We start from the raw sequence: 7,262 nt of genomic DNA, 5'->3' as shown, positions 1-7,262 counted from the left end.
TCTGCTGACCTAATGGACCAAAGGACCGGCAGAACCACCCCAGACAAGCCCACTAGCACTGTGATGAGGGCTCCCATCCTCCCACTACCCAGGCCTTCTTCTCCTTACCTGTGATCAAGCTTGTACTGGGAGCTTCTGAGAAATGCTAGATGCCCATGTACACGTGTGACAGTCATGGCTCCTTCTGGAAGGGGGGTGATGCTCCCAGAACCTATTTCCAGAAGGGCTTCAAAAGGTCTGGGCTGAGTGATCACATTTTCACCTAGAATCACCTAGAATCTTCTGCGGGGGGGGGGGGGAGGAAGCTAGGACTGATGAGGCTTGAGGAGGGGTATTACTGGAAAACCATAATGGGAGGGTTGTAGACTCCTTGTACACATTTCTTTCACCCCATCCTTCACTAGTCTGACCCCAACCTTGCTCCTTATGTTCAGGGTCAGGGGTGAAAGACAAGATCTAAGTCCGGCACGCCATTCCAAAACACGAGGGAAACTAAGGTTTGCCACGTAGTGGTTTCTATAGCAACAGCCCACCATCTGGGACCCTACTACATCTTTCCTAGACTCTAGTAAAGACAGCATGCTGCACACCTCTCCTTGGGGTCAGAGAAACCACGGGGTGTATCATAGTGAGCTGTAGTTCGTGACATCTCTGAGTAAGAAGAAAAAAAAAAACTTGCAGAAGAGGCAGAAATGAAGTAGAACTTAAATTCCAAGTCAAAAAGCCATGGCCACGTACACAAGCCAGGGCTCACAGAGTGGGACTACAAACCCCGGCGTTCCTGGCGGAGCCGACGGGAGGGACTACATTTCCCCGCGGGCGCCGCGGTAGGCCCGCGAGGGGCGGGGCGGGGCGGGGCTGACCGCGGGGGCGTGTGCTGCCCTCTGCCGGGCGCGGCGGGAAGTGGGTGCGGATTGACAGGGGGAGCCCCGGCGCCGGGCGCGGGGCTCGGTGACAGCAGAGGCGGCGGCCGCGGGCTGGACCTAGGGAGCGGTGGCGGCGGCGCCGACGGCAGCTGGAAGGGCGGACGGGGCGGGCCTCCCTGGTGGCGCGGAGCCGGAGGAGTCCGGGAGGGGGCGGCAGGCGCAGCTCGCGGGCCGGACACCTGAACTTGGGACAAGTTGCCAGAGCCGCGGGGCACAGGCGGCGGACGGATTGACCTTCAGAGCTAGGTGAGCGGTACCGGGGGGCAAGGGGTGCACGGAGGGCCCGGAACTTCGGACCCAGGCTCCCCCGCCCCCATTGTGGGTGCGGGAGACAGGTGGGTGGATGGGGGTGCCGGCTGAAGAGGGGACAGAGAGTGTGTGTGCCGCGCCAACACCAGCTCTGCGGTCCGTCTAGTCCGGGACTCTCCGCACATGGCCGGAGCGGAGCTGCTTGCGGAGCCCGGGAGCCCCTCCGGCCCCTCACTGCAGGCCCGGGCCGGGGGCGGCTTCTCCGCGACCTTATGTAACCAGGCGGGAGGGGCCGGGGCGGGCATGGGCCTTCCCGACTCGGGAGCTGGGAGTCGAAGGGGCGGGAGGCGTGGGAGTGAACTTGCAACAAGTTTGAGGGACGTGTGGGCCTTGCGCCTACTCCTTCTCCACCGGAGGCGGCTGGGGCGGGTGGTACGGGGGAGGGCGCCGGAGGCCCGGGAGGCGTGCGGGGGCCGAGTTCGTCCCGGCCAGGCCCAACCTGGATGGTCCCGGGGAGTGGGAGGGCCGGGACGGCGCCACGCCCCCGGGGCTGGGCTGCTGGAGCGGGGCGGGTAGAAGTACTATCCCTCCCTCCCTTCCCGTCTCTTCCTCCCCCTCGGTGTCTTAAGAAGCGGCGCGTCCCCTGGTATCCTAAGCTCTTCTCCCCTTTGCATTAACTCCGCGACCTCTGAGAACCCCAACCCCAGAGCTCACGCTTCGCGCGTCCCTCTTTCTGCTCCCCGGAGCTCCCAGCCATCTGCCGGCCCCTAAGTACCCCCACCTTCTTGGTCCAGAATCCCGGAAAACACGCCCCCTTCCCCTTATTCCAGGAGTTCGTACCGCCCAACCCCTTGACGTCCGGCCCTCGAAATCCGCGCGGGGTCTCCTCCCCACCTCCCCAAACCTTGGTCGGCCACAGGGGCATAGCGCGTGCACTTCCCTCCTCGAAGAGAGAGGGTTGTTGCCAGCTTTGTCCCCGCCCCTCGGCCCCTTCCCGGCCCGGGGTTCTGGCTTCACGCACCGCTGCCCGGAGCTGCTCCGGTTTGCGCGAGCAGGTTCGCGCCGCAGCAGCCTGGCGCGCCCCAGCCCCGCGCCCGCGGGGAAGGAGGGAGGGCTCCCGGGGCGGGGCTCCTCTGCACGCACGCCCTTAGTGTCCCCAGCTCCCCCTCCCCGTTCCCCGGTGGCCGCTCACTGCGGAGTCCTTTCCACCCCATTCCACTCCAGCCGGGATTCTCTCGCCTCTCTGTTCCGGGGACGGTTCGGCTCTGTTTCAGGTCTGGATTTGAGCACAGTGCCTCCTTTGGCATTACGCCCCCAGGAAGTGTCCGTGAATTACCGCACAGCCCCCACCCTGAGTGAGGGAGTCTTAGTCTAGCTGAGAAAGGGCAAGGCCCGTGCAGGCCCTTAGTGATACTTCTCAGATGTGGGCTCAGACCCCTGCACCCGCCCAGTCTAAGATTCCACTGGCCCAGGACCTGGCAATTGGTGGGGGAGGAAGGTGGCTCTGGTTTCCTCTTGGGCGGCCAGAAGGGGTTGGCTCAGATCGGAATGTAGTTCCCGGATCTTTAGCCTGTTTGCTCGGAGGCCCTCTGTGTGCCCAGCCTGGTGGAGAGCCTCCAGGCCCTGTCCTCAGGCGGATAACAGTCTAGGGGAGAGATGCCAGCAATAAAGGCAGGTCTTAGACGCGGCCGAAGGGGAGAGCCCTGCGTGGTAGTTTGCTGGTATGCTAGTACCATGCCTCAGTTTCCCCAGCTATAGGAAAATGAGCAACTCTCTTGGCCCTCTTCTTTCTGCCTGTCCCCCACACCCCGACGCTAGTTCACTAGAAAGCATAAATGAGAGGCTGTTTGTGTGACTTTGTGCTCTGTCTGCTTCTCTGGAAGGGAGCTAATACTGCTTACAACTCAGCTCTAGTAGGTGCGGACGAATGGGAATCCTGTTCCGGTCCGGTGGAGGTGGTGCAGGGCAAGGGGCAGGGGACCCCTCCCCCCATCCCCCCCTCGAGTGAGCACCAAATCCATGGAGAATCAGCTGGGCTGCTGAGGGCTGAGAGTTGGGTGACTTACAGTCAGAGGTGGGCAGGGGGTGGGCCAGGGCCTGGGATGATGGGCCTACCTACGGCCCACCCCCATGGCCAGTCAGCCCCCTTTGAGCCTCAAGGCTTGAAAGTAGGTAGGAGGGGCCTCCCACCCTTCAGACCTGGCTGTCCTTTGGGGGTCTGGCTTCTGGCCTTCATCCCTCTTGGGGCTTTGTTTATGGCTGTAATTGTATCATTAGCTGGGGTTTTATAGAGTTACTTAGCACCTGCCCCCACAGGGAGTGGCCCAACCACCCCCTGGCTTCTGTCTCTTCCTTTTCAAAGTCAACTTGGTTTCTACCCATAGCAGGGGTTTCCCCAACCGCAGCTGGCATGAGAGCCAGGTTGGGCCTTTGTCCTAGGGATGGAGGGCTGTCAGCACTTGGGGCCCAGCTTGGGGCTGCCCTGGAGATGACTGTGGAAATTGGGCAGACCTCCTCTGATGCTGAGGGAGGGAGGTCAGGATTTCCAGAACTGCCAGAAGTGTCGACCCCCCACGATGCTGCAAGTGGATACGTAGGTAACGTGTCTATTGTCCTCTGAAAAAAGAGGGAGGAAAAGGTACCCTCCTTCCAGGCTATTGTGAAGGTTCAGGGTAGAGCAGTGTCTGGTACTGGTGAGTCTGTAATGTTGCTCCATATTTCACTGTGGGGTGTGTGTAATTGAGAGGAGTTTGTGTGTGTGTGTATGGTGATGAGATGATGGGTATCTAGGTACATGTGTACAGATGAATCGTCCGTGTGTGTGTCTGTGGGAGTATAACCACATGATATGTTGATGGAATATTCATCTAGTTTCTTTATGCTATAATAGAACAACATTCTAAGAAAATTTAGCTATAAATAATAGTTGCATTTATTATGTCTTTACTTTTTTTTTTCCTTAAAGATTTTATTTACTTATTTGTCAGAGAGAGAGAGAGAGCACCTGCACGCACAAGCAGGGGGAACAGCAGGCTCCCTGACAAACAAGGAGCCCAATGTGGGACTTGATCCCAGGACCTTGGGATCATGACCTGAGCCAAAGGCAGATGCCCAACCAACTGAACCACCCAGGTGTCCTGTGTATTTACTCTTTAAAGTGAGGTAGGAATGATTATTTTCATTATCCAGATTCAGAGAAGTTAAGCAAGTTGCCTGAAGTCACACAGCATGGAAGAGGTAGGGACTCTAACAGGTCCAGCTTCCTCCAGAATCCATGTTCTCAGTCTCTCAAGCAGACCACTTTGGGTTTCTCAGGAGTTCTCTCTTAAAAGGTGGGCAGGTGTGGGTCTGGGAACCTTCTTTGCCCCAGGCAGGGTCTCCTGCTCTGAGCAGGGTGTAAACTGGCTGAGGCCTCTGCCCCAGGGCCACACCTGTCTCCTGGCTGTTCCTCTGAACTCTGCTGACACAGGTGACCAAAGGACCTCTGGTGAGGACTCTCCTGACTGGCCCTGGGGAGGAGAGGAGTTCAGACAAGGCTTCCCTGGTCTCCTTGGAAACCTCACACATTAACTTGAGTGCAGCCCTTGCTAGGCACTTGTTTACTAGATGTGGGGAAAGGCTGTGGCAGCTATTGAGTGAGAATGAACAGCCACCAGTCACGAGAACACAGGAGTCCCCTCCCGGCCAGCCGGTATGGGCATGCGTGTCCCACTGCTCTCAGCCTCCGTCTCCATGGCTGGGAACCTATCACCTAGCCTGGGGGGGGGTGATGGTGGTGCGGTTTCCCCTCTAATGTGAACCTTCTGCATAGGTTCTGCAAAGGCAGCCAGACAGGAGAGGCTCCCCAGAGGGAGGCGTGTGTGCTTCCGGGGGAGGGGGACACTGCTGAAGTCCACTCTCTAGAGCATGAGCTTAAGGCTGGCCTGGGTGGTACGACCAGCCAGTTTCTCTTGGGACATCATCAGAGCCAGCGCGAACTGAGCCCTAAGTTAAGTGCCATGTCGCCAGGAGATTGTTGAGTATAGGAGCTCCAGGGCCAGGCTGCTTGGCTTGGAATCCCACCTCTGACATACCCTAGCTGTGTGACCCCTGGGCTAGCTGCTTTACCCCACTGTGCCTCTATTTGCACTGGAAAGCAAGTGTTATGCTAGCACCTGCTTACTAGTGCTGCAGGGAGGGCTGAGTGTTGTTTTTTTAAGATTTTATTCATTTATTTTAGAGAGAAAGAGAGAGAACTCCAGCAGGGGAAGGTGGAGAGGGAGAGAGAGAGAGAGAATTCCAAGCAGACTCGGAGCTGAGCATGGAGCCCAACTCAGGGCTCAATCCTAGGACCAGGAGCCAAAATCAAGAGTCAGATGCTTAACTGACCGAGTCCCCCAGGCACCCCATCTGGGCTGAGTATTTTGACACGTGCTGCAGGTATGAGACTTAGAATAGCTCAAATGAGACCTAGAATGGCATCGTGCTCAAAGATGTTATTAATCGTTAACGGACTCTTACAACTCCTTTATTTTTCTGTTTCTCATTCCCAAGTGAGGAAATAGAGGTACAGAACGCTCTAGTGAAGAGAAAAAGACCTGTGGGTGGACTCCCCTGCACATCTGACACCCTCGAAAGCAATGCCTTACATGGGGCTTTGTAGCTTTGGTGGCCGCAGCCCCCCTTCGTTCCCTGGTGACCACACCCAGCCCGGTCTCTACGGTTAACAAAATCCAATGGACTGCAGTGCTTGAGGCAACTCTACGGCCCCCTGCCCTGCCCTGCCCCACCCCTGGGGATTCCCTGGGTAGCATCTGGCCTAGACACTCACTACCCACTCCTGACCCATGGCTCGCCCCCCAGCAGATGCCTCAGAGGGGCAGGGGCATGAGGCAGAGCCATTGCTGGTTTTCTTTCCTGGCTCCTAGGTGTGGGCATGACAAGGAGGAGAGAGGAGGACGAATATCCCCACCATGTGATGCCGTGGGGATTAATCCAAAATTCCAGCAGGTTTTCCAGAAACCCATGGTCCATATTCCTCCTCCCAGTCCCTTGTTCATGCTGGTCCCTTCTCCTGCCCACCCCTCCTGTGCTCCTCCCTCTAACCAAATCCTCTGTCCATCAGGGCACACCTTCCAGGGAGACCAGGAGATGGGTCCATGGGTCCATGACTGTAGCTTTGGTGGATATTATGATCGCCTGGGGAGCTCTTAAAAATAGTGGAACATGCCTGGCTGGTTCACTTGCTAGAGCATACCATGCTTTAATCTCTGGGTCATGAGTTCAAGCCCTACACTGGGTGGAGAGCTTACTTAACCATAAATAAATAAATAAATAAATAAATAAATAAATAAATAAATAAATAAAAATTAGTAGTACATCTGAATCTTGAAGGAGGAGCCCATGTTAAAAATTCCCCAAATGATTCTGATGCCCCTTTTCCAGGGCAGCGACTCTCAGATTGGAGTGGGTATCAGAATCATCTGGAATAGTTGTTAAAACACAGATTACCCCCAGGGTTCCTGACTGAGTAGGTCCAGAATCAGTAGGCCTAGAAATTCCAGTAGGTCCTGGAATTTGTATTTTGGGTGAGTTCTCAGGTGATGCAAATGCCGCTGGTCCCCAGACCATGGTTTGAGAACTCACTGCTTTGCAGTTTCCCAGGCAAGACCTTTCTGTCTCCTGGGTCTCTGGTTGCTTTGGGCCTCTGAGGCCTGTCTTCTTTCTGAAGCCAGGTCCCAAGGGGTGGAGACCACTGTGACACCACTTGGTGACTGCTAATCCCTGGTATAATCATATACTCAGCTGCCTTCCCCACCTTGGCTCTCTGCCCGCACCTCCCGTTAAACTGACCAGCCTTGTGGTCTCAGCACCACCCTCCAGGACAGGTGCTCAGGAAATACTTGTTGCTTGATCAAGGTGAGATGAGGTAGACACCAAAGGATCGCACTGTCCCCAGGAGGCATCAGAACACGGAGTGGGGTCTAAAGCTCCTGTGAAAGTACTTGGGGACAGAGTGCCATTGCTGGGTTAGTGGGGAGCTGTCCAAAGTGGTCCTTGGCTCTGCTGAAGTGAGGCCGGAGAAAGACCCACCATGTGACTTGACTT

The 7,262-nt window shown here is 56.6% G+C and overlaps 1 protein-coding gene across 1 annotated transcript in view; it reads left to right on the top strand.

Moving 5' to 3' along the window:
- The first annotated feature begins 937 nt into the window (after positions 1-937).
- TFEB (transcription factor EB) overlaps positions 938-7,262 on the top strand; it is a 53,814-nt gene continuing 47,489 nt past the window's right edge. The window contains exon 1 of the mRNA XM_082732964.1: positions 938-1,172. The gene's annotated coding sequence lies outside the window, so the exon portion shown is untranslated. The remainder of the gene's footprint in view (positions 1,173-7,262) is intronic.

This window comes from Mustela nivalis (assembly GCF_964662115.1).
Source record: "Mustela nivalis genome assembly, chromosome: 5".
In the NCBI taxonomy this organism is placed as follows: domain Eukaryota; kingdom Metazoa; phylum Chordata; class Mammalia; order Carnivora; family Mustelidae; genus Mustela; species Mustela nivalis.
The sequence above is the reverse complement of the archived record's forward strand: the minus strand, read 5'-3'. Positions and strand labels throughout refer to the sequence as shown.